The sequence below is a fragment of the Mercenaria mercenaria genome, chromosome 18 (assembly GCF_021730395.1).
Source record: "Mercenaria mercenaria strain notata chromosome 18, MADL_Memer_1, whole genome shotgun sequence".
Taxonomy (NCBI): domain Eukaryota; kingdom Metazoa; phylum Mollusca; class Bivalvia; order Venerida; family Veneridae; genus Mercenaria; species Mercenaria mercenaria.
The window spans coordinates 16,897,845-16,923,989 of NC_069378.1; the positions used below are offsets into that span (position 1 = coordinate 16,897,845).

A 26,145-nucleotide genomic window follows, 5' to 3' on the forward strand; every position below is an offset into this window, starting at 1 on the left:
GTAGAAAAAATTGATTGCTGAATGTGAAATCATGCATCAATCATTCAGTAATCATTAATGTATATGGCTTTTGTTATAGTTACATACTGTTTATCAAACTTTAAAATCATATCATAAATGTTGTCTGTAATAGATGGACATTACTAATAAAGGTAAGATTTTCAAATTTGTTTCACTTCATAGTAATTTAACAGATGAAGGTAACGTATCTAATTTATGCTTTGGCGACAATATATATATATGAATGCACAGACAATAAAAATGATGTGCCAATGATGATGAATTTTGGTAGGTCATGAGTGAAAACAGTTTGAGAGTAATTCCAAAATATTCTAAATACAACGTACAATAGGTTTAGCGACAGAAAATTAGGCAATTTTAACTCTCTTACATGGAATCAGTGTAATAAGGCTCATTTACTTTTCTATAAATGCAAAAAGTCTCCTTGAAAATGGTATGAAATGTCAAGTATAGGTCCAGAATGATGTAAAAATAGGAACTAGATATAGAAAATTGAAAATGACACTTTATCTTGGGGAAAAATGACTTTATTTCTGTTAGCCATCATGTGACAAGAACGAAAAAGCTTCTGGATTACCTATTAAGTACGTTTATTCCTTTAATGATTTGCAACACTAAAACACTTGAAAAGACTTGTTATTATGTAGAAGATTGGAATTACCTGCAATATATACCGTTTACAAAATTTATTGGACTCAATGTGACCATGACACAATGTGACCATTCAGACATGAATCCCTAGAACATTGTAGAAAACAAGCATAAACATTTACAAGTCGCATGTGAAGCAACCTACATGATTGCGGTGCATTTTAAGTCGATTCCTACCAACAACAAACCTGTTAATATGCATTTTTTTGGAATCTGGGTCTAAATGTGACCACACTTTTTCAAGGGAAAAATCACTGCTTCGAAAATCTCTGCAAGGTAAATGGAAAAACGGCAACACTCACATAGCAACATGATACATCGTTGGAACCGGAAAGTTGTTGGGTGGAACATGGTCGGTAAAATATATTCAAATGTAGTGAGAAATTGTAAAAATATACAAAAAACTTTCTAGTTCATGGGGGCAGCCATTAAGGTGGACGTAATGTGATCATAAACAAAAGTCACGTGATCACCCGCCCTGGATACTTAGGTTAAGTTTGCAAAGACTAAAATACGCAAACGGTTCTATACTGGATCCTGCTGGGACCGTTGCCGAGAGGCTCAGATCAATTTATTTAATTGAAAGTAAATATTGAATACCTGTCTTTTTATTTTTATGAAAAACTAAAAATTTCAAGATATTGACTTTTTCCATGCGATCTCATGTATAACTCGTATACAGAATGAAGCGTAAAGATATGATTTCGCATAGTGGCGGATTCAAATAGTTATCAGACTTTTTTGCTTTGTAGAGCTGTTTTCCTTATTTTCATTGGAATTCTTTTGCCGAAATCAAATGACAGATCTATCTAGGTAGCATTTTCATAATGAAATAATAGCATTCAGACCTTATCATGAAGACTTAGGTCATACACTTCCACCAAAATTATGGAATTTTATTTTTGACTGATTATACTTGTTCAAAGCAGTAAGAATACTTTACGTTTATTATATTGAAGTTTTTGTAATGGAAATGGAGATGAAGTATGATATAAATATGTAATATAATGTAATATATTATGTTTGAACTCTTTTTTTTTGAGCCGTAACATGAGAAAACCAACATAACGCTTTTGCAACCAGCATGGAGCCAGACCAGCTGCGCGGATCAAAGCCTATTGCAATTAGAGAAACCGTTAGCGAACAGTCAGTCGGCCATATTTTTCCACCGCTTTTGCGACGAATCCTCCACTGCCGCGGCGTTGGAACCACCGCTTCTGCGAAAGCTATGGCCAGTGTGGTATTGTAGTCAACAGAAATGCCATACATTTGCCACAAATTATTGAAACCTCTCTTTCTTTTCAAAGAAACACATTGAGGGTACCGTATTTCATAACATGTATAACCGACTTCTGTGTGTCTGTATTCCGCATTTACGATATTTTTCTTTTTTTACTCTTCGACTCAATAATAGCCGCCACTTGATAGAGCTACGATGTTTCCTAGCAGTAAAAAGGTAAAAAAAAAACAACATTTGTATATTAGTAACACTTCATCGACTGTGTCATGTGTGTGTACTTCCAATTTTCGAACAACCAATCATTTTTATTAACCTAACCCGGACGTTGGTTTATTTTAGGAGCGTTTCATGTTTGCTACAGTAATGAGTCAAAACGCTGTGACGTCAATCTGAGCTATAACTTTTCAAGTGTAAATTTATGTCATCGTGGCAATGCCCCAGAAAGTTTGTGAAGGGTTTCATCAGGAATTTCCCAACAGAAATATGTAGAATAAGTAAATGTTCAGTTTGGACGTGACAGAAGTTATCTCGCTGTCCTGAAATGTCCTATTATTTGGACTAATCTTACGTTTAAGATTAATTCATCCTATAATCGCATTTGGGATAAAGAACAAAATTAACAGTCACAGTGTCTCAATTTGGTCTAAATATCGTATGGTGAGAGGAGTAACTGAAGTATGCAGCCAAAAGCTGACTGAACTGAAGACCCCGTGCAGAAGGCATATACACTTCCCATTTTGTACCAACACTTGTTTCAGATTTTTGCACATTTTGTCATCAGTTTTATTGTGCATCTATATATACTGCAAAAACTTATATATATACATGTATCAGCAGGTGCAGTCTACAGGTAGGGCACAATGCTCTTTCTGCATAAAAATAAACAGATCATCTAAATGTTAAGATATAGAGTAGGAAGATGAGCATTGTGCCCAACCAGTTAAGGCACTGATGAGCACATGCATTTTGGGTTTTGATTGTCAGAGTTACTCCCCTTTTTACTAATATATGCCATTTGTCTGTCATGCATAGCGAAAGTAAGTATGCTTCTATTTCTGTCTAAATATCCAAGAGATATAAAATGAGAATGGATGTCAGGGTACTAATTTGTTGATAGCAAATACTGTGCAATTATGGTATATTTTAAATGGACCGGAGTACGAGTTCTGTATGTCATTGTAGCAAAATTATTCCATTTCACATAATGTCACTTAAGGTAACTTGACACGGACAACCAAGATGGCGTCACGAAATTTGGGTTGGTCACATTTATTTACTCGTATAGACGATATGCTGCTACAGAGGTCTAAAGATGCATTTTATTCATTAATACACACATATACAATTGTAAAAATGCATTTAATTTATAAAATTATAAAATCAAATGTTCTGAAACTCACCATGAAAACTAAAGTCTGTTCCACCTATTACGTTTACCTCGTTTCTGAATTATCAGTATCGGTAAAATCGTCCAAAAATCATATTTATATACCATACATCAATATCTCTAGACCTTTACTTCATTTTTTCAATAAAGTGTATTTTAAAGATATAATCTTGGATTTTTCTTTTTTCCCCATAGACCGTAATGCTATATGACGTTACGTCGACTTTCCAATATGGCGGCGCCCATAGCGCAGTAAACTAGGGGTCAACTCAAAATTAAAACGCCCGAGTTAATATTTGAAAAGACTGTGTTTGTTATCGTATTATGTTAATTTAGGGGGGAATTCATGTCAGGCCACCTCAACATGAATAAATAAATAAGAAAATAGAAAGAAACAAACACAAAAACAAGGACATCCTAAAAAGAAAAACAAATGTGCGTGCGAACGTCTCGGTATTTTAGTAACACATGGGCATTCTTCTTATATCATGTTTTCTGTCGTTGAAAGAAAATTATATATAACTTGACTTCAGTTGATGTGACCTAAATAGATATTACCTCTCGGAAGTATTTTTATGGATTTAATTAATAAAAGTGGAAACTAAACTTCGCAGTCCGTCAGGATATTCTCTTTCAGTCACGTCACATTACATTAATCTGAACGGACAGGGCAAGGAAAAAACTATTTTAAACATAAAAAGGTTAGGTGTTTACAACTCGAAATATTTGCGTTAAAATTAGTTCATACTAACAAAAACCATCGTGATGGTTGAGAAATAGAAATATTTGGTTTTCCTAAATAATCTTGTTAATATTTCTGTATTTTTAAGTTATACATATATTTAGGACCCAGATCTAACAAAGAAATATCAGTTTATTTAAATGTTCCACTGAAACACCAAATTTTAAACTCTGACCAGTGAGTATTCGGAAAACATACAGAAAAATAATAACTTAAACAGATTTTCTTTAAGACTCCATAATAATGTTGCATGTAAAATTCTTTAGTCACCACTGTGGAGAAAAAAATGTAGAACGGACCATGGCCATCATATCCATTTCGATCCGCATCTTGTACATGTTTGTCCTTGAAGACGGAGAGTATATGAGCTTGTAAAATTACGAGATGTACAGGGATATATTAAACATTGCTCAGCTGGCAATTAATTATTTTTTGTCCGCCAGAATAAGTGAAAGGTCTTTTTGTGATTCAACTTGACGTCCTTTTTGAAGTTTAACGCATAATCAAAATATTAATATTTCCGAAAGAAAATTTTCATAAACATCTAGACATCGTCGTACAGAAACGAAATTCATACACGCTCAAAATCGCGCATTTTCATTTGGTTCACTTACACAACAATTCAAGACTATGTTCTATAATAGAATCGGAATCGTTTCTGTTGATATGAAACCATGACGGCAACATGAAACTTTATGCTAATGAACCAGTGGAGCTCAATAAAAACACGTGCAGTTTTCCCGCCAAAATAAGGAACGGATAGCATATAACACATAACAAATACATATACATAGAGAGATTAATTCCCGCGGAACTGCACAGCAAGAAGCCTGATTATTTGACATACATTTTGCATGAGCAAGGAAAACTGTCCTTTTTAATCATCTTCAGCCCGATTTAGGCCCCCAACGTGCATGTTTTTCCACAATTAAATATGAACAGACAGACAAAAATTCCGTATTCTACCTTTTAAATTCCGTATTGTACCTTCCGTATTGTATACTGCCGGACTATTTTTATAAATATGCATGATCCGACACATTTCTATAAATAGCGCACATAAAAACTTCACTAAGTTCCATTTAATATTGATAAACATTGAAGATTTCGTTCAAGAACAAAACAGGAATCAAAATGGTAAAGGTACATAATAAAAGGGTCATTATAACAGTAGCTAGATCTGGGACTTAGTATTCGGCTCTCGTGGATTTTGCAAGGTCGGATCACACTCGGCGCTTGCGCGCCTCGTGAGATCCGATCTGGCAAAATCCACTCGAGCCGAATACTGCATCCCAGATCAATCTGCTGTTATAATAACCCTATTTTATTTCGGTTTAGGTTTCGGCGTATATATGAAAACCTTCGTCAATTATAATGCATTCTATTTCTTCCAGGTTCAGGTTTGGTATGCATAGTTATGTTAAATGTCTCTCTCTCAAAGTTCATTACACTAAAGCAATATGTTTCTATAATCTTTGGACAATTTGCGTGGCATCAAATTCTTATGTAAATGCTCTCTCAAATGGGCTTTTCTGTTAGTTCTGGGGAAAAACCTTTTGTTTTAATTAAAAGTGCGGGGAACGACGGGGAGGGGTGGGGGATGGCAAAATACATGCTGTACACCAACTCTCATAGTTGTGGGTGTCCTTCAGGTCCAGCTCCTACGCCTATGTTACACTTTCTGCTTATCATTTTGAACATTCTATCCGCGCGCCTCGTCACGTGCCAATTACGATACACGTGTGAGCACCGGCCGTAAACAGAATTATCAATCTGTCTCCGTGGACTTTATCAAACAAGACTTTGTGCCAGAGACAATAATCGTTCTGTGCTCATTTAATCCAGAAGAAAACTGAAGTTACGTAACACTTGCGACGATTACGCACATACCTTGTGGAATTTAAAAGCATACCCCAGCCTACAAATTCAACAGGACTGTACGATACAGTATATAAAAAATAATGAACAGAAACAAAAAGAAAATATCAAACCTTTGTTAAAAACCCTGAGTGTAGTAAGACTAAAGCAAAACTTTAACGGGAAAAAAAGTTTCAGCTCGCATTACCGTTAATTATTCATTAATGATTTGAAAATAGTATTTAAATGTTTAAAGATCTGTTTCTGGGACATCGCAGCTCTGATGGACAATAAAAGTTATAAAATGCTAGTTTGGGGACATAATCGGCGGTTATAAATAACAATATTCTACGCTCTATGACTGCTCTCTGGACTTCATACCAGTTATTTAAGTCAAATATAAATCTGGCATAATAATAATAATAATTTATTAAACAGAGAGAATGGGTTCGCGATCCGATTTCGCTTTTAAAGAAATCTAAATTAGCAGCCTTCGGATCAAGAGTAAGTCACGGGTTTAAAAACAGATGCTTTCATATAGGGCTAAACAGCAAAATTATAATAAAAAAACAAAAACAAAAAAACAAAAAAAAAACAACAGATAGGTTGATGAAATGATAAGCAATTAAGCATTTTTTAAACATATATTTCAAAAAGTAAAATTTAATTCTAGCGTGATGTACGTCAAGATGTCTATCTTCTATCGGCTAATTGTATATCTACACCTGTGTAATTCTTCCCTTGTGCGCCTCGAATAAATCTGCATATTGCCAGCAATACTACGTCATTTATCTTATACGTCATAAGTTTCTTTCGGAGAAAAAGAAGCATACACAATCGGGACTCGATATGGCGAATGTTGTGTTTTGAAAACTGAAAATTGTGAAAGAAACTGGATATGTGACGGACTGTAAATACTTCAGTAAGGATGCTAAAATACAGGTTATCTTTGAACCATGCGTTTGGAAATGATGTTAAATTGAACAAGTCATCGTTTCAAGGGCATGGTGCGATTGATGCCTGAATTTCATCGATGTGTAAAAGAGCTTGTTTGTTTATCCCAGACTCACCAGTTTCGACGCACATAACAAGCAACATGGCCGCGCTTTTTCATTCAGTAACAATACGTGACTCTATTAGATGATGCATGTGCACTAACCTTTTATGCACTGAATCATACCAATAACATCTTATTCTAAACAACTGACTGCCAGAAATCAAAAGGTAAACAACAACTAGTGTGGTCGGCCATACTTTTTTCTAACACACCTATTTCGACGCATCTTACATGATACTTGTTACGAAGCTTTTGATTGGCTTAATTATTTGTGCAATCACTGTAAGCAATGTGCTACACCATAACTGTCATGGATGCTGCAATAAAACTTGACACAAAAGCAGATGCAAGTAGATAATCAATATTAAGGCCAAAGGATATAAATAAATCTGAAAACATTTTAACATTCATGAACATAAGGGGCTAAGAACATAAATAGTCACTCTGCTTTTTTAATACACACTGTCTGATGTTTTTTCTTTCATTTTTCTGGACTGCAGTGTTTACAGAGGAATTTGGCACATTTTGTTTTATACAAAACTTTAGATGATCCCAGTGTTCGCAGCCTACTTGACAAGAGAAAAAAAATGAAGTGTGTAGTAATGGTCGCATTGATATATAATGCGTACACCTTCCAAAACAGTGCATAAAATAGTGCGACTACATATGTCACATGGCAGTGATGTGACCTTGATAGCACCAAAGTCGGCTGCAGACGTACAACAAAATTTCCAGTAACTTTTTTAATCTAAGCTTCCACAGGGAAGTTTTTAAAATGGATGAAAATTTGCATTAGTAGAAACATTAAAAATCATGTATAGGATAAATGTAAGTTGATAAATATCTTCAAATCCTGAACTTTCCAACATTTTTATCGGTAAAAGTAACCATGATGTTTTCTGTCATTACACCGAGTAACTACGTCATCGGAAACCCCAAGTTAATCGAGAACGAGGTCAAAACAAAAATGGCGTCGAAATAGGTGTGCGTAAAATTACGTGGTGCGACGATACAACTGATTCACTAAGGATTGGATAGAGCTGCAGAGGACTTGCAAGATTTTTGGAGTGTTTACACCTTTGATAGGTTAAAAGTGAGTCAATTTGCATTTTTGTTAAATCTAAATAGCATATTTTTAAACACAAAATTTCAGTTCACTCAATGCATTTGCATGTAGGGAATTGTAAACGAAATGAGTTTTGAGTCGCTCCCGATAAAATTCACGTGAATGTTCCCGTTATACTTAAATTTAGAGAGCAAACTCCAATGGCGACAAGAAATTACAATGGGAGACTGCCGTTGAAAATATAAATTTGTCATTTATTTGGATATTTGGCAAAGCAGAAAAAAATCGTTAAATTTCTCGAGGGTGACTTCTTTTTAGTTTATCAAACCATGTTTACTTTGCCGGTAAGTGTCGTAGTTTTGTCATGTGACACCAAAGTTGGGGTAAACCTTTGGAATGGAACAGACTTTAGTCATTTTTTGTGCACATTTTGCAGAAAAGTTATATATCCAAACTGAAAATAATTTATATCCTCATATCTTTGAATATGTCCTTGAGGTGCTCCGCCTATGAACAAAAGAACGTATGTATTGAGTTTTATGCTATTTGCTCTGGAATTTTGTTGGTAAATCATAAATTTCTATATTTGACACCCTAAAATGTTGAAACCTGCCTGGTGTTTGAGGGTCATTAAAAAGGTTCCAAGTACATGTAAGTATTTTATTTTCTTATTTCTGAGACTTTACATCCTCACATATTTAGAGTTTTGAGTGCTGTGTTCATTTCTTAGTAATTCTGCATTGTTTGTATTTCAATTTTATAAAACTTTTACAATCTTTTCAATCTGTGTCGTAGTTCAAATGTGCTTGCTACTGTTTGAATAACCCTCAATTTCAAAACTTCACTGACTTGCATGGAAATCTCATGGAAAGTGTGGGTCTTAGGCCATACTAAATTAATGTATGTTTAATGTAATTGATAAGTATATTTTCTTGATTTTTCTGTTGCCTCCCAAACAATGTAGAACCAGTTTGATGAGGATTTCTGCATTTGAACGTGCAAGGGTCATAAAACATAATGTAATATATCCAAAATCAGCTATGTTTGGGTTCACTTTCCGTTCATAGGACTGGGTGAGTTTTTCGATAAACATATTTTTGGAATTGCATAGCCCCTTGTTACTGAATTTATTTGCAACAAAATATTGAAATTTATAATTTATATACCAAATTACAGAGCAAATAGCATAAAACTCAGAGGATAAGTTCTTTTGTTGATAGGTGGAGCACCTGAAGAACATATTCAAAGATATGAGGATATAAATTATTTTCAGTTTGGATACATAACTTTTTCGCAAAATGTGCACAAAAATTGACTAGTTTTCATGGTGAGTTTCAGAACATTTGATTTTATAATTTTATAAATTAAATGCATGTTTACAATTGTATATGTGTGTATTAAAATATTAAAATGCATCTTTAGACCTCTGTAGCAGCATATCGTCTATATGAGTAAATAATGTGACCAACCCCAATTTCGTGACGCCATCTTGGTTGTCCACGTCAAGTTACCTTAAAGTTCCTCACATTGCTTCGGTTAAGAATTCCTCATGTGAAGAAGTCATCCAACTGGTAGGTAGGTGCCCATCTATGCCTGAAACAATTTAATGCCCTGGACTAGGCTGGAGGCACATTAATTGGATTTTCCTCCACCACTGAAATCTAAAAAAGTTGCATGCATAATTATGACCTACATTTTTTTGGTGTAACTCTAAACCCAACAAAAACAAAAATATAGTCATTGTTGTACTTTTTTTTGTCTTCTGTAATGTATCCTGGCTGTACAGAAAAAATATATCCAGTTGAACACATGCCCATTGCAGATTTTGGGCAAAAGTTGCATGTAGATAGTGTCTAATCTACAGTCAGGGGTTTCCGCTACAATTCGCCAAATGTTCACAAATGGCCAAAAGAATAAAAAGTGGCGAAAAAATGTACTTTTATCTTATCTTTAAGGTTTAGCAGTATATCACAAAACAACAGGTTTTTTGTAGCGAATGAACAGCATCTTGACACACAACTTATCTGTCCAATACATGTTTTACTGTTCTGTCCCACAGAGTTGGATACTAAAAATATTCTAAATGAGTTGTCCCCATTTAAATAAGAATGCCATTTGTAAAGAAATAAATGTAAACAATTGTCAAAACAATGTTTTACCTAGTTATGTAAAGTTTAAACACTCGCACGATGTTGCAAATGCATCAAAATGAAGACATGTAACAGCAGCTGAGCTGTTTAAAAATGGTGAGTTTTTAAAGGCGCTGGACTGTCCAGAAGTGTGGCCCCTTCATGTAGTCCCTTTCCGGAATTCAATTCATATATGAATAAATTGACAAAGGTTTTATACAATTATATAAATGTTTTATATGCTGTTATATTTTCATGTAAAACAATGCTTTCTTTCTATGATTTGATGATGTTTATGGCAAGCCAATTGTCCAATAATTATGTGAACCCTAGTTCACGGTCGAAAAACTAGGATTAACGATCGATAAACTAGGTTTTTCGAATGTAAAACTAGGTTTTTCGAATACTAACCTATATTTTCGAGCGAAAAACATAGGATAACGCCATGAACCATAGTTCACGCTCGTAAATGTAGGCTCATGATTGTAAACCCCAGTTCACGGTCGTAAACATAGGTTCACGTTCGTAAACTATGGTTTACGAGCATGAACCGGGGTTTATGAGCGTAAACATAGGATAACAACAGTAAACATTGGATAACGACCGAAACTCATAGTTCAGTTGAGAAACCTAGTTTATCAAACGTAAACGATGGTTGACGGTCGATATATTAGGATTATAGAACCAACAATGAATTTCGGGCGTGAACATGGGTTTACAGCCATTAACCTATGTTTACAACTGTGAACCATAGTTTACGGACCTGAACCTGTATTTTCGAGCGTGAACTTGGGTTTACGAGCGTGAACTTAGGTTTACGTTCGATAAACCAGGTTTTTCAAATACTAACCTATTTTTTCGAGCGAAAACATAGGATAACGTCGTAAACCATAGTTCATGCTCGTAAACTTAGGTTCACGCTCGTAAACCCAAATTTACGGTCGTAAACATAGGATAACAACCGAAATACATAGTTCAATCGAGGAACCTAGTTTATCGGAGGTAAAAAACTGAAACTGTGAACTACAGTTTACCTTCATAAAACCGTGTTTATCGATTAGTAATTATATGGCAAGCCAATTGTCCAATAATTACGTGAACCCTAGTTCACGGTCAAAAAACTAGGATTGACGCTCAATAAAGTAGGTTTTTCGAATACAAGCCTATATTTTCGAGCGAAAACATAGGATAACGCCGTGAACCATAGTTCAGGCTCGTTAATTTAGGTTTACGATTGTAAACCCCGGTTCACTGTCGTTACATAGGTTCACGTTCGTAAACTATGGTTTACGTGCATGAACCGGGGTTTATGAGCGTAAACATAGGATAACTACAGTAAACATTGGATAACAACCGAAACTCATAGTTCAATCGAGAAACCTAGTTTATCAAACGCAAACCATGGTTTACGGTCGATATATTAGGATTATAGAATCAACAATGAATTTCGGGCTTGAACATGGGTTTACGGCCCTGAACCTATGTTTACGACCGTGAACCATAGTTTACGGTCATGGACCTATATTTCCGAGCGTGAACCTATGTCTATGAACGTGAACTTGGGTTTACGAGCGTGAACTTAGGTTTACGTCCGATAAACTAGATTTTTCAAATACTAACCTATTTTTTCGAGCAAAAACATAGGAAAACGTCGTAAACCATAGTTTACGCTCGTAAACATAGGTTCACGTTCGTAAACTCAAGTTTACGGTCATAAACATAGGATAACGACCGAAATTCATAGTTCAATCAAGAAACCTAGTTGATCGAACGTAAACCTGGGTTCACGAACGTAAACTATGATTTACACCCGGTATCTGATGTTTTCACTCGAAAATATAGGTTAGTATTTGAAAAACTTAGTTTTACGTTCGAAAAACCTAGTTGATCGATCTTTAATCCTAGTTTTTCGACCGTGATCCGGGGTTCACGTAATTATTGGACAATTGGCTTGCCATAGAGGTTCAAAATTTTTTCTCCGAAACCTGGACCTATACCTTAAGCTGATTAGCCAGGACAGTATAGAAAGTTTACATTCCATCTGTATTTTGGTAAAGTATTGCAATTAAAGTCGCCATACAAGAAAATAATATATATATTGAAATCAGTACCATTATATGCATTATACATTTAAATTAAACTTTAAAAATAATATTTGCTTTAAAGCTGACTGTGAAAAGTGGAAGAAAAGCACAGATATATGATATGTAAATGGGGAGAAAGCAAATGATCACAGAGAACCCTGGATCTCAGTTTGGTAAGTGTTTTAGATAACTTGCTTCTGACAACTTGCATGTGACAATATAAGTCATAGGATGTGTCTCACTTTTGAACATTAAATACTGGTAACTGCTTTTACTGTGCAGGATTTCGGTTTGCTGGAAATTGATATCATAGTCATATTTGTAATACTATATCATTACAATGATGGGTACAAAAAAATTGTTTCATATTCTTTTTTTGTGAACTTTTTTCAATGAAAAATACTCATAGTTAAGAATATGTTTATAAATTTTGAAAAAAATGTTCCATAGATTATTTCCTGCTTTCTTTATGTATAGATAATTGTATTGTGAACATAAAATGGCCAAAAATGTATGGGTAACCAGGCTACATTGTATGTTAAGACTGCTTGAATACAACACCTGTTCAGACAAAATAAAGCCTAAACCTGACAAAATTGATTATATCTCCTAGAAGTTAAAACTTCTTAATCATTTCTATAATAGAATACAGAATGATCTGAAAGGAGATATTGTCTTATCAATACAAAGTTAATTGTCTAACATTATATGAATAATACTGTTGTTGAACTAAAATGCACTGTCAAAACACAGCCACAAATGGCAAGTTGCATGATACATGTCAGGTTTTATACATGTCAATACAACATAAACAGGTATCAGCATTTGATTACTGATAAAACTTGTAAATGTAATTTTATACAAGATTTCTCATATTTAGGATAATCTGTCACATATTTCAACAAATGTTGAGTTCACTTCAATTTTCCATAGATAGTATCGGCTGTGCAGACAGATGCACATAAAAACTATAGAAATTTTCTTTTATGGAAATGAAGATAAAATTAGTGTATGTCTTTATTTTCTACTCATTGACATAAAATATAGTTTTCATGCTAAAATGAAGGAAAGAAAATGATAACAATTATTCAATTGCAAGATGAAATTGCCTCACAGACTTCAAAGTGGTGATGGTAACCTGAGATACAGGAAAATGAAATTTTCAAAGTAAATTCATGATTAAAAATATATTTTATTTGGATATAAATCAGTTCTAGCATCTGCATTTATAAAATTCTTCTAGGGTCTTCCTTGGTGGAAATGTTTTGTCTGAAGCCGATGGTTTAGTATAATACAGTGCACTTTGAACAACCAGACTGGAGAGAAGACACATGCAACTATCTGGCACCAGATTGTAGGTATTTTTAGCTCGACTATTCGAAGAATAGTCTAGCTATTCTACTCACCCTGGCGTCGGCGTCGGCGTCACACCTTGGTTAAGTTTTTGCATGCAAGTACATACAGCCATCAGTGAAAGGCATATAGCTTTGAAACTTATTTCTTCTTTTTCTAGGTCAATTACCAACCTCTCTGGGTCAAGTCCCATAACTCTGACATGTATTTTGAGCAAATTATGCCCCCTTTTGGACTTAGAAAATTTTGGTTAAAGTTTTACATGCAAGTTACTATCTCCAAAACTAATGCAGATATTGATTTGAAACTTCACATGTGTCTTCGGGGTTATAAAACTAGTTGATAGCAGCAAGTCCAATAACTCTGACTTTCATTTTGGCCAAATTATGCCCCCTTTTGGACTTAGAAAATTCTGGTTAAAGTTTTGCGTGCAAGTACATACAACTATTTCTAAAAGGCATATAGATTTAAAACTTATTTTTTCTTTTTCTAGATCAATTACCAACCTCACTGGGTCAAGTCCCATAACTCTGACATGTTATTTGAGCAAATTATGCCCCCTTTTAGACTTAGAAAATTTTGGTTAAAGTTTTACATGCAAGTTACTATCTCCAAAACTAATGCAGATATTGATTTGAAACTTCACAAGTGTCTTCGGGGTTATAAAACTAGTTGATAGCAGCAAGTCCCATAACTCTGACTTTCATTTTGGCCAAATTATGCCCCCTTTTGGACTTAGAAAATTCTGGTTAAAGTTTTGCGTGCAAGTACATACAACTATTTCTAAAAGGCATATAGATTTAAAACTTATTTTTTCTTTTTCTAGATCAATTACCAACCTCACTGGGTCAAGTCCCATAACTCTGACATGTTTTTTGAGCAAATTATGCCCCCTTTTAGACTTAGAAAATTTTGGTTAAAGTTTTACATGCAAGTTATTATCTCCAAAAATAATGCAGATATTGATTTGAAACTTCACATGTGTCTTCGGGGTTATAAAACTAGTTGATAGGATCAAGTCCCATAACTCTGACTTTCATTTTGGCCAAATTATGCCCCCTTTTGGACTTAGAAAATTCTGGTTGAAGTTTTGCGTGCAAGTACATACAGCTATTACTAAAAGGCATATAGATTTGAAACTTATTTTTTCTTTTTCTAGATCAATTACTAACCTCACTGGATCAAGTCCCAAAACTCTGGCATGTATTTTGGGCAAATTATGCCCCCTTTTGGACTTTGAAAATTCTGGTTAAAGTTTTACATGCAAGTTACTATCTCCAAAACTAATGCAGATATTGAATTGAAACTTCTCATGTGCCTTCGGGGTTATAAAACTAGTTGATAGCAGCAAGTCCCATAACTGATATGCATTTTGGTCAAATTATTCCCCCTTTTGAACTTAAAACTCTTTTGATATTTAACTTTTTTGGGTAATATTTTCCTGCTTCTGGGTCAATATTTCGAATAGTCGAGCTTGGCTGTCTTACGGACAGCTCTTGTTACATTTATACTCAATTCACAGTATTACACACACATTTTATTATGTATGTTTTTGGGTTTAAAGTAGATATTTTCAGCATAACAAATTTGTTTAATATACTAGTGGTTGTTCTTTGTAAGTAGATTATCCACATGACAGAGATGAAGGCTCTGTGACTTCTGATGGAAAATATTTTAACAGGTTATTTTTAGCTCACCTGTCACAAAGTGACAAGGTGAGCTTTTGTGATCGCGCGGTGTCCGTCGTCCGTAAACTTTTCCTTGTGACATCTCTAGAGGTCACATTTTTCATGGGTCTTTATGAAAATGGGTCAGAATGTTCATCTTGGTAAATTCTAGGTCAAGTTCGAAAGTGGGTCACGTGCCGTCAAAAACTAGGTCAGTAGGCCTAAAAATAGAAAAACCTTGTGACCTCTCTAGAGGCCATAATTTTCAATGGATCTTCATAAAAATTGGTCAGAATGTTCACCTTGATGATATCTAGGTCAAGTTCGAAACTGGGTCACATGCCTTCAAAAACTAGGTCAGTAGGTCTAAAAATAGAAAAACCTTGTGACCTCTCTAGAGGCCATATATTTCACAAGATCTTCATGAAAATTGGTCAGAACGTTACCTTGATGATATCTAGGTCGAGTTCGAAACTGGGTCACGTGCCTTCAAAAACTAGGTCAGTAGGTCAAATAATAGAAAAACCTTGTGACCTCTCTAAAGGCCATATTTTTCATGGGATCTGTATGAAAATTGGTCTGAATGTTCATCTTGATGATATCTAGGTCAAGTTTGAAACTGGGTCACGTGCGGTCAAAAACTAGGTCAGTAGGTCTAAAAATAGAAAAACCTTGTGACCTTTCTAGAGGCCATATATTTCATGAAATCTTCATGAAAATTGGTCAGAGTGTTCATCTTGATGATATCTAAGTCAAGTTCGAAAGTGGACCACGTGCCATCAAAAACTAGGTCAGTAGGTCAAATAATAGAAAAACCTTGTGACCTCTCTAGAGGCCATATTTTCCATGGGATCTGTATGAAAGTTGGTCTGAATGTTCATCTTGATGATATCTAGGTCAAGTTCGAAACTGGGTCACGTGCCATCAAAAACTAGGTCAGTAGGTCAAATAATAGAAAAACCTTGTGACCTCTCTAAAGGCCATATTTTTCAATGGATCTTCATGGAAGTTGGCCAGAATGTTCATCTTGATGATATCTAAGTCAAATTCGAAACAGGGTCATGTGCGGTCAAAAACTAGGTCAGTAGGTCTAAAAATAGAAAAACCTTGTGACCTCTCTAGAGGCCATACTTATGAATGGATCTCCATAAAAATTGGTCGGAATGTTCATCTTGATGATATCTAGGTCAAGTTCGAAAGTGGGTCACGTACCATGAAAAAGTAGGTCAGTAGGTCAAATAATGTAAAAACGTTGTGACCTCTCTAGAGGCCATATTTTTCATGGGATCTGTATGAAAGTTGGTCTGAATGTTTATCTTGATGATATCTAGACCAAGTTTGAAACTGGGTCAACTGCAATCAAAAACTAGGTCAGTAGGTCTTGAAATAGAAAAACCTTGTGACCTCTCTAGAGGCCATACCCTTGAATGGATCTTCATGAAAATTGGTCAGAATGTTCACCTTGATGATATCTAGGTCAGTTTTGAAACTGGGTCACGTGCCTTAAAAAACTAGGTCAATAGGTTAAATAATAGAAAAACCTTGTGGCCTCTCTAGAGACCATATTTTTCAATGGATCTTCATGAAAATTGGTCAGAATTTTTATCTTGATAATATCTAGGTCAAGTTCAAAACTGGGTCACATGAGCTCAAAACCTAGGTCACTATGTCAAATAATAGAAAAAACGACGTCATACTCAAAACTGGATTGTGTGGGAAGACGTGATTCAGGACCATCATGGTCCTCTTGTTATTATACAGTGGTGTTTAGTTTATAGTATAGTCTTGGGCCCCCGTGGTTGAGTGGTTGAGGTCGCTGACTTCAAATCACTTGCCCCTCATTGACTTGGGGCGTTGAATTCTTCATGTGAGGAAGCCATCCAGCTGGCTTACAGAAGGTCGGTGGTTCTACCCAGAAGCCCACTGGTGATGAAATAATGCACAGAGTGGCACCAGGGGTCTTCCTCCGCCATCAAAGGTGGAAAGTCACCATATGACCTATAACTGTCATTGAGACGTTAAACCCAACAAAATAAAATAAATTATAGTATAGTCCTTTAATTGAAAGTCAAAGGCCTTTCACATTCAGCTTTGTTTAATGGCAACACTACATTGTTTTTAGTTTGAAAATCTATAATGACAATTTCAGCTTTGACTTATAAAACAAAATGTACTTAACAGTTTAATTCAATGAATTTTCATCTGCACTGAATCAGATACATGTATTATTTTTAGTATGTAACACAACAAATAATTTTATAATTTCAGACAGCAATTAGTGGTGTATTCAAACTTTTGATGAAGGATGACAGAAAGTTGGACTTATATAGCCTGGTTTGATTTTTAACTGCTTGAGTGACTGGTTAAACAAATGATAATACACTTAACAGTTTACTAGGACAGTGTAGTACAGTAAGCATGATGAGTTCCTCATTGGTCAACATTAAATTTTACAGATCTCTTTACCCACAAGGTCACCTACAGTCATGTTCTTGAAGAGGAAGTCGGGCATGGTTAGTAAATTTAAGCAGGTTTGAAACACAGTCACTGCCTACAGTGTAGTCTAGTGTTTCTCTAGGTTGCATGTTCAATCTCCTTGAAAGTGATGTTGATGTCTTACAATACAATAACACTATAGGTTTAACAAGGAAGAATGTAAGATTGTATCAACCAGCTGTAAAATTTTGCACCAGCTTACCTAAGGTACAACATTGTATATATATTGTTTACTTAATTATGTTTATAGCATTACAATGTACTGTGAAATCATTAATGTTCGTTGGGGACAAATTTTCGTGGATTTCGTGGTTGAGTCAATCCACGAAATCTAATCCCAACGAACACATAAAATTCCCACTCGTTTTATGCTCAGAAGTTGAAATCCACGAATTTACATCCCCACGAAATTGCCGTTTAGACCAAAACCACGAAATTTCATGCCCACGAAATTAAATGATTTCACAGTATTTTCAAGTAGTTGAGATCAGAATTTTTAGCTTGGCTATATTAAGTATGGAGGGCTGTCCTACTCGACCTGTTGTCAGTGTCTGCACCTTGGTTAAAGTTTTGTTGCTGTTTTTCTTTATCTCTGATTTGTTTCAAACTGCCCCCTTTTTTACTTTGAAATTTTCGTTAATTTTGATGCGTTTTCACTATATCTCTGTTATTATAGAAAGGACTCGATTCAGTCTTAAAGTAGGTGTTCCACATCATTGCACACATCATATGCCACAAGGGAAATAACTCTTGCACAAATACGTCATAAATTATCCCCCATTTTACTTAGAATTTTCAGGTTGAATCACTCTTTTTCAGTTATTACAAAATGGATTTGATTCAAACTTTTAAATGATTGTCCCACATCATTTACACATTGGCCATAACTCAGGAAGCAATATATTTTGAATTATACCCTTTTTACTAAAAATTTCAGGTTAAAGTTCTGATGCACTTTCAGTCTAACTCTATTATTATTACCATATGGATTTGATTCAAACTTAAAATTATTGTTTCACCTCATCATGCACATCATATGACACAAAAGCCATAACCAGTGTACCATTATTCATGAATTATGCCCTCTTTTTACGTATAATTTCAGTTCAATTTTGATGCCTTTTTCCATATCTCAGATTTTACTAAATGAATTTATCCGCATCGGGGTCATTAAACACTCAAGTGGAAGCCCCAGCTTCCTCATATGTTCCCAGTTTCACTATCCAGGATCGAAATTGTAGAGGACTCTGTTTCTTGTGAAAGCTCGTGTTGTTATACTTTCTGGGACTTAATGTCCACACTGAACAGTTTTAGAATTTGAATCAAGACTTCGCTACAAATTATTTTGCTTTTTATAGGCTTGTATGGCATGGCTGAACAGAATAGACTGGCTATCTCATCAGCAGACATATTTACATGTACTAAACTGGTACCGGAAATTTACTGAGAGAATATGCACACATGAAACAAGGTGATTGATGAGAGCTGTGGAATATATCTGTTGGAAAAAAAATGGAACTTCAAATTATAGTTCAACTCTTTAAACGTTTTCTAAATAGAACTGTTTAATTACAATATTATTGACAAAATAAATATTAGTTGATTTTTAGCTCAACTATTTGAAGAATATGGAGAGGTATACTACTCACCCCGGTGTTGGCGCTAGTTAAAGTCTATTTAAAGATATTTAATTCATACTTTGAGCAATATTTTATTATAACAGTCTCTACCAGTAGGCAAGAGAGCATACCTCTGTCAGGTATTTTGGTTGAATTATGGCTTTTTATGGAATTGGAAATTGGTAAAAATTTCGTACAAGTCTATGTTTTGTAAACAATTTGACATGTAGCTTTGAAACTTTGAACACTTGGTTATTATATAAATATCTATCTGTAAACAAAAGTACATAACTCTGACAAGTATTTTGGCTAAATTATGGCCTTTTTTGACTTGGAAACTGGTTCAGTTTTCGTACAAGTTAGTGTTATATCAAAATTATTTGACATGTGGCTTTGGAACTTTGAACACTTGTTTATTGTCATGATCTTCATCTGTAGGCAAAAGTATAGTATTTTGGCTGAATTATGGCCTCTTTTGGACTTTGAATCAGTTAAATTTTTCATACCAGTCCATTTTTTGCTAACCTGTTTGTCAACTTTGACCACTTGTTTACCATCATAGTCTACCTACATGTAAGTAGGGAAGACTACATAACAAGGACAAGGACTTCAGCTCAGTTGTAGCCCTTATCTGTCACAGAAATTACAGTAGTTAAGGTTTTCACACTATTGAGTATTCCATATTTTGTCTAAACTGTTCGATATATGGCTTTAAAACTTTGAACACTTGCAGACCATCATGGTCACACATTGCCATATAGTGCAAGACTTATCCAAATCCACAAATACATATACATTGTTTGTCTTATTCATTTTTCTTCTTTTGTCTTCCATCAGTTCTTCAAATAGTTTAGTGCACAGTCAACAGACAGCTCTTGTTTAGCTCAACTAAGAAAGTGCTGTGGTTGAGCTATTGTGATCACTCACTGTCTGTCAAGGCTCAGATAAAATCTCTGAAACTAATGAATTGAACTGGAAAATAACCGGGTTAGTAACATCCAGTGCTTTATTTGCTATTTATACAGTCCAATACAGACTGTTTCCCTTTGGCAAAATAGCTATATTTTCCCCTTAAATTAATACATTTTCCCTTAAAGAAGGTCATATTTACCCCTTGGAATTAAAAAATAGAAAAATATACCTAAATATGCATAGTGAATAGTGTTCAAAAGTCATTGTTTATATATTTTTCAATCCCATTTACCTAAATATTGCTTTAAATTTACAACTCGTGCAGCTGTTCACACTAATTATGATTACTTCTCATCAGCCACCAAATTCATAAGAAAATTAGCATCATTTTTTCGAGCCCACTTGTGGAAGAGAAGACATACCCTAGTTGTCCAAATGGCAGTTCAGTGTATGTATGTGCGTGCATGTGTCCTGATTTTTTTTTACTGTCTATAACTTTGATATGCATGGAGCAATCTTGTTTATATTTGGCAAAATTCAAACTCAGTGAGTCGTTATGTCGTGCGCAAACCCCTGGTTCCTATCTCTTAAGGTCAAGGTCATAGTTGGAGGTCAGAGGTCATGTCAGATCTTGTCCGGCCCATCACTTCAATATGCATAGAGGGATCGTCTTTATATTTGGTATGAATGTTAACCTTAGTGAGGCAAAGAGACGTGCACAAACCTAAGGTTCCTATCTGCAAGTTCAAGGTCACAGTTGGAGGTCAGATGTCATATCAGATCTTGTCTGGCTCATTACTTTGACATACATTGACAAGGGGGGTATTCGATCTACTCCTTACCACCAAAACAAAATGGCGGCCAAAACTGAAAATGTGAGTTTTTGTGCCCCCCCATGAGTAGTGGGGGCATATAGATTTGGTCTTGTCCGTGCGTCCGTCCGTCCGAAGTTCATGACGCGCCTAGCTTGAAAAGTATTTGATATAAATTGATGAAACCTTGCATGAGTCTTTATCATGATATGAACTTGCGCACCTCCTATTTTTCGTCTGGCTCCGCCCCCTATTTTCAGAGTTATGGCCCCTGAAATAGTCAAAAATGCACATTTTTACCTTGTGACATGCCTAGCTCAAAAAGTATTTGATATAGATTCATGAAACCTTGCATGAGTCTTAATCATGATATGAACTTGCGCACCTCCTATTTTTCATCTGGCTCTGCCCCCTATTTTCAGAGTTATGGCCCCTGAAATAGTCAAAAATGCACATTTTTACCCTGTGACACGCCTAGCTCAAAAAGTATTTGATATAGATTCATGAAACCTTGCATGAGTCTTAATCATGATATGAACTTGCGCACCTCCTATTTTTCATCTGGCTCTGCCCCCTATTTTCAGAGTTATGGCCCCTGAAATAGTCAAAAATGCACATTTTCACCTTGTGACATGCCTAGCTCAAAAAGTATTTGATGTAGATTCATGAAATCTTGCATGAGTCTTAATCATGATATGAACTTGGGCACCTCCTATTTTTCGTCTGGCTCCGCCCCCTATTTTTAGAGTTGTGGCCCCTGAAATAGTCAAAAATGCACATTTTCACCTTGTGACATGCCTAGCTCAAAAAGTATTTGATATAAATTCATGAAACCTTGCATAAGTCGTAATCATGATATGAATTTGTGCACCTCCTATTTTTCATTTGGGTCCGCCCCCTATTTTTAGAGTTATGGCCCCTGAAATAGTCAAAAATGTACATTTTCACTTTGTGAGGCACATAGCTCAAAAAGTGTTTAATATAAATGGTTGAAAACTTGCATAAGTCTTAATCATGATATAAACTTGCACACCTCTAATTTTTTGGCTGGCTCCACCCCCTATTTTTAAAGTTATGGCCCCTGAAATAGCAAAAAAATGCACTTTTTCACCTAATTATGTGCCTAGCTCAAAAAGTATTTGATGTAAATTCAGAAAACCTTACTGGAGTCTTTTTCGTGATGTGACCTTGCACACTTGGCATTCTTCTTAAGAATCTTAGCTCTTATTACAGAGTAATGGCCCTTGAAATAGCCAGATTAGTGGATTCTTTGTTTGTGATGCACATAGCTCAAAAAGTATATGGCCTAGAATAATGAATCCTTTTCATAAAATGTTTGTTGAGGCTATACCCTCAAACTGAGACTACAAACATTTGAATTATTGCCCCTTATTTGTGACAAATGTACCAGTGGGGGGCACACCCTGTGTCCTACAGACACATTCTAGTTCTTACTTTTTATCTTTTTTAAGGATTTCTAGACCATGACACATGGCTATCAACCTGCTCCACTGTTTTTTCTATCTATCGGTACCTTTAACATTGGAAACAGTGCTGTAGTTTGTCTGGAATGCTGGTCATGGGATTTGATTCGATGGAAAATCCTCCGGTAAACACGTGATAAGGAATAGTGCGATTAGCAAAAATGGTCTTTTTCCTTATAATTCAAATAATTGTGAGCTATTTTTCTGATTAGAAGAAAAGAATCAATATATATTTCCATCATGGTTAGTCTGGAGCCGATTAAAAGTGGTAATTTTAAATTACACCATTTTTTGTGTGATGGTAAGGAACAGTGTACGAAAATAAGAGGATAATGTGCAGTTCACTTCTTCAAGCAACTTTTTACATCGCTCTTTTCAGAGACAATCAAGTAAAATTCTATTACAATAATATTTTGGTGATCATTTATACTTATCTCTTGCTAAATGTAGTAAGATTTAAAAGGTATCCGCCTGTCTATCAGACACGTGATGTACTGAAAGCCAAAAGTTCAGCAAGTATTTAATATAGTATCCCTCGCCAACATTTAAGTATTTATAACTTTCTATTTGGTATAGCGCCCAAAGTCATTAATAACAAGCAATTGCCTTACAAAAATGTTGAAATATTTTATTTTTAAAAAACCATTAAAAGTTAAACCTGCTTAAAATACAATGTGTTTTACTAAAGATAGTGAAAACTCAGCAACACCACTTAACTTGTTTAGGTGTTTATGCATTCTTTGTAATTTTGCGTTAAAATACATACGTTATGCAACATTTAGGCGCACTAATTCACGATTTTATGGATACAAAGACCAGAAATTATTCGTGGTTGAAGCTATAACTATGTATACGACTTTTCATAATTATGGTTAACTCTTACATTATAAGTTAACGTTGGCTTACAGTTATTAAGGAATATTACCTCGCGAGTTCGCTAGTAGATTATTGAACGAACATTTAACTGTAACAAAACATATTTGAAAACATTGACAAAAGGCAAATCGCAAACATAATAAGCTCATAAAATCATAGATATACTCTTACGATGCCATTAACATATATATTTGGAAGAGCAATTTGAATATTTTATGTGTCCTGCTTGTATCTTAAGCTGCATTACAAAAGTAACGTAAGTATCATTGCACATAGGTATGAGAAAAAAATACATTCAAGTAAGGCTTAATATGTGGCAAATATGATTGTTATTTACCAACATTATGTATCTTATACCACGAATTTAAGAACATTTAATTATCAAGCTTTTCTTGGAAACATTTATGTCAATCAACAATAACACATATTAAACTTGTCAAAACTGATCAGAAATATGCTGATGGTAACGTATGTATCCCAAATTAACGAATAAATTCATTTTCGGGCATCAAAATTCGTGTTCAAGATTGCCATCAAATTGAAGCCGATCATTGTAAATCAAAAGCACAAATACTTATTTATTCAAATTAATTATTTCTTACGATTGTCAAATTAATTATTCATATTTTCAAAGGCGGCTTTGATAATCTCGTTCTCTTGTATATTTGTAAGTGGCAGCTCTTATAACAAGTGCTTTTGTCACTGAATCCATGAATCACACCACTTTAAGCTGTATATAATGAAATGCACAAAGAAAAAGTACTTATTCTAATATTAAAAATTAAATATAACCACAAGTCACCGTGTCAGAACTTTTCCAAATAATGAAGAAAAGATAATTTTATTTGAGTACAACCACATTCATGAACCAAGCACCAACAAAAACCAACAATTCTACATATAAAATTTCATTCAGAGTTAACAGTTCAATTAAGTCTGTCTTTACTGTAAAGACTTTCAAATATATTAACAGTCTTGTAAAAAATATTTCAAGATGTATCACGGTTGGAACAAAACTTTATGCCCTTTTACTTACAGATTTTTACCTTAACAGTAATTAAAGCTAGCTCTTTTACCTTTTAGCTACCAGTTCTACGGCAGCTATTTGTTTTAAGGTATCGATTTTAATAGAAACAAAAATAATGTAATATAAGGTCGCATACGTTCTTAGTAAAAACTACAAACACTATCTTTTCCGTTAAGCCTGCGCCCGAACAACCAAAGCCTATTCAACAAACTAAGAAACAGACTCTCGATACTCCGAAAGAAACACGGTACATTTTCACAGGGAATGTATAATGTCATATACATTTCTTGTGAAAAAGTACTGGTTTTTTTTTCGAAGTCTCGAAGTCCGTTTCTCGTTTTGTTTTTCTTATTTTCTCTCCTCCCTTTTCTGTTTGCCAAAGGATTTAATTAGCAGGGAGGTAATAGTTTCACTGTCTGATTCTCTCTTTTTAAAGTAGCGCACTGTCTTTAGCCTTCTCACATTCTCGATACACCTTTCAGATTTTAGCCCTTGATGTTACAATAATGTTAACCTGATGTGCAATCCACCACAAGTCAGCAGTGAGTTATTATTACTGATATACGCACACACACCAATAACCTATATATTGATACATACGTTACCGATCACTGTGCTATGGGTACCACGGGTATGCTGTTTCCATTCATTTTGTATTAAAAAAAATGTTAAACATGCATCTTTATGATAAAAACACTATGACATACCACCAATTCTGTAAACAAAACCTTTTTAACAAGAAATTAATATTAAAGCATATATTATCAGATTTTAAAAATAGAATTTGCATGACGTGTGTTTAAACAAAAATAGTGATAAAAACAAAACTTTTTAGCAAATTAAAATGCCTGAGTGTATTATCTTGGAACCTTGACTTCAAAAAATAAAAGAAGCCTCATGTTGTATAAAAAGGACTGTCAGTAATATATCAGGCATGAAAGGATACATACGTTACCATACGTAACGTATGTATTAATAATTTGTACTGTGTTTATGGCGTACTCAATATGTACAACAACATAAATTTAATTGAAACAAAAAATATAATTGTCATATAATCACAAATAGGTTTTACTTTAAGCTTCCTATTTAAACCGAACATTACCAGCAGAGCCCATTGAACATTTTCAGAAAAAGAAAACACGTCTTCAAGGACAAATGTGCAACTTAACCTGTGTGAAATCTGCATCTTACGACATAGACAATACAAACTGATGACACTGTCAATTAAAACTGAGTGACACTTTCTTGTTTATGTTATTTTAAATAAGATTGGTAACGTTTGTATCGATCACGTATCATTTTGCCATTTCTTATGCCTTTTAAATTAAGAAGGACCTCTGCTTCATAATAGACAAATGATAGATGTATTGAAAATGCATACACTGTTTTGGCATGAAAAAACTACTCTTAGTTCAACATGAACTGCTGTGATTTTCAGTGTCTTAGAATAAAGGTAACGTTTGTATCATAGAAAGTGGAATCTTTACATAAGGAAAGTTTAAGTGAAAAATATATCACTACTAAGTATATCTTGTATCAAATGTTATAACATGTAGTTGAAACAAAACTAGAAATAACCTTTAAAGACATAACAACGCTATTCTTTATATGTCAAGCTCATATATTCATAGTAGGATAGATCCATAACCAAAGTATTTCTTC

At 34.5% G+C, this 26,145-nt stretch overlaps 1 long non-coding RNA gene across 5 annotated transcripts in view; it reads left to right on the top strand.

Annotated features, from left to right (window-relative positions):
* Positions 1-2,902: 2,902 nt before the first annotated feature.
* The window catches only part of LOC123538874 (uncharacterized), a 28,915-nt gene continuing 5,672 nt past the window's right edge, over positions 2,903-26,145 (top strand). Inside the window, exons 1-5 of one of the 5 annotated variants that reach the window (XR_008368461.1) lie at positions 2,903-2,949; positions 12,317-12,407; positions 13,478-13,588; positions 17,523-17,767; positions 19,109-19,221. This is a non-coding gene — a long non-coding RNA (uncharacterized LOC123538874). Of the gene's footprint in view, positions 2,950-8,231; positions 8,366-8,540; positions 9,095-9,269; positions 9,349-12,316; positions 12,408-13,477; positions 13,589-17,522; positions 17,768-19,108; positions 19,222-26,145 lie in introns of those variants that run through there. The other 4 variants (XR_008368459.1, XR_008368460.1, XR_008368463.1 and 1 more) reach the window with 4 other exon arrangements.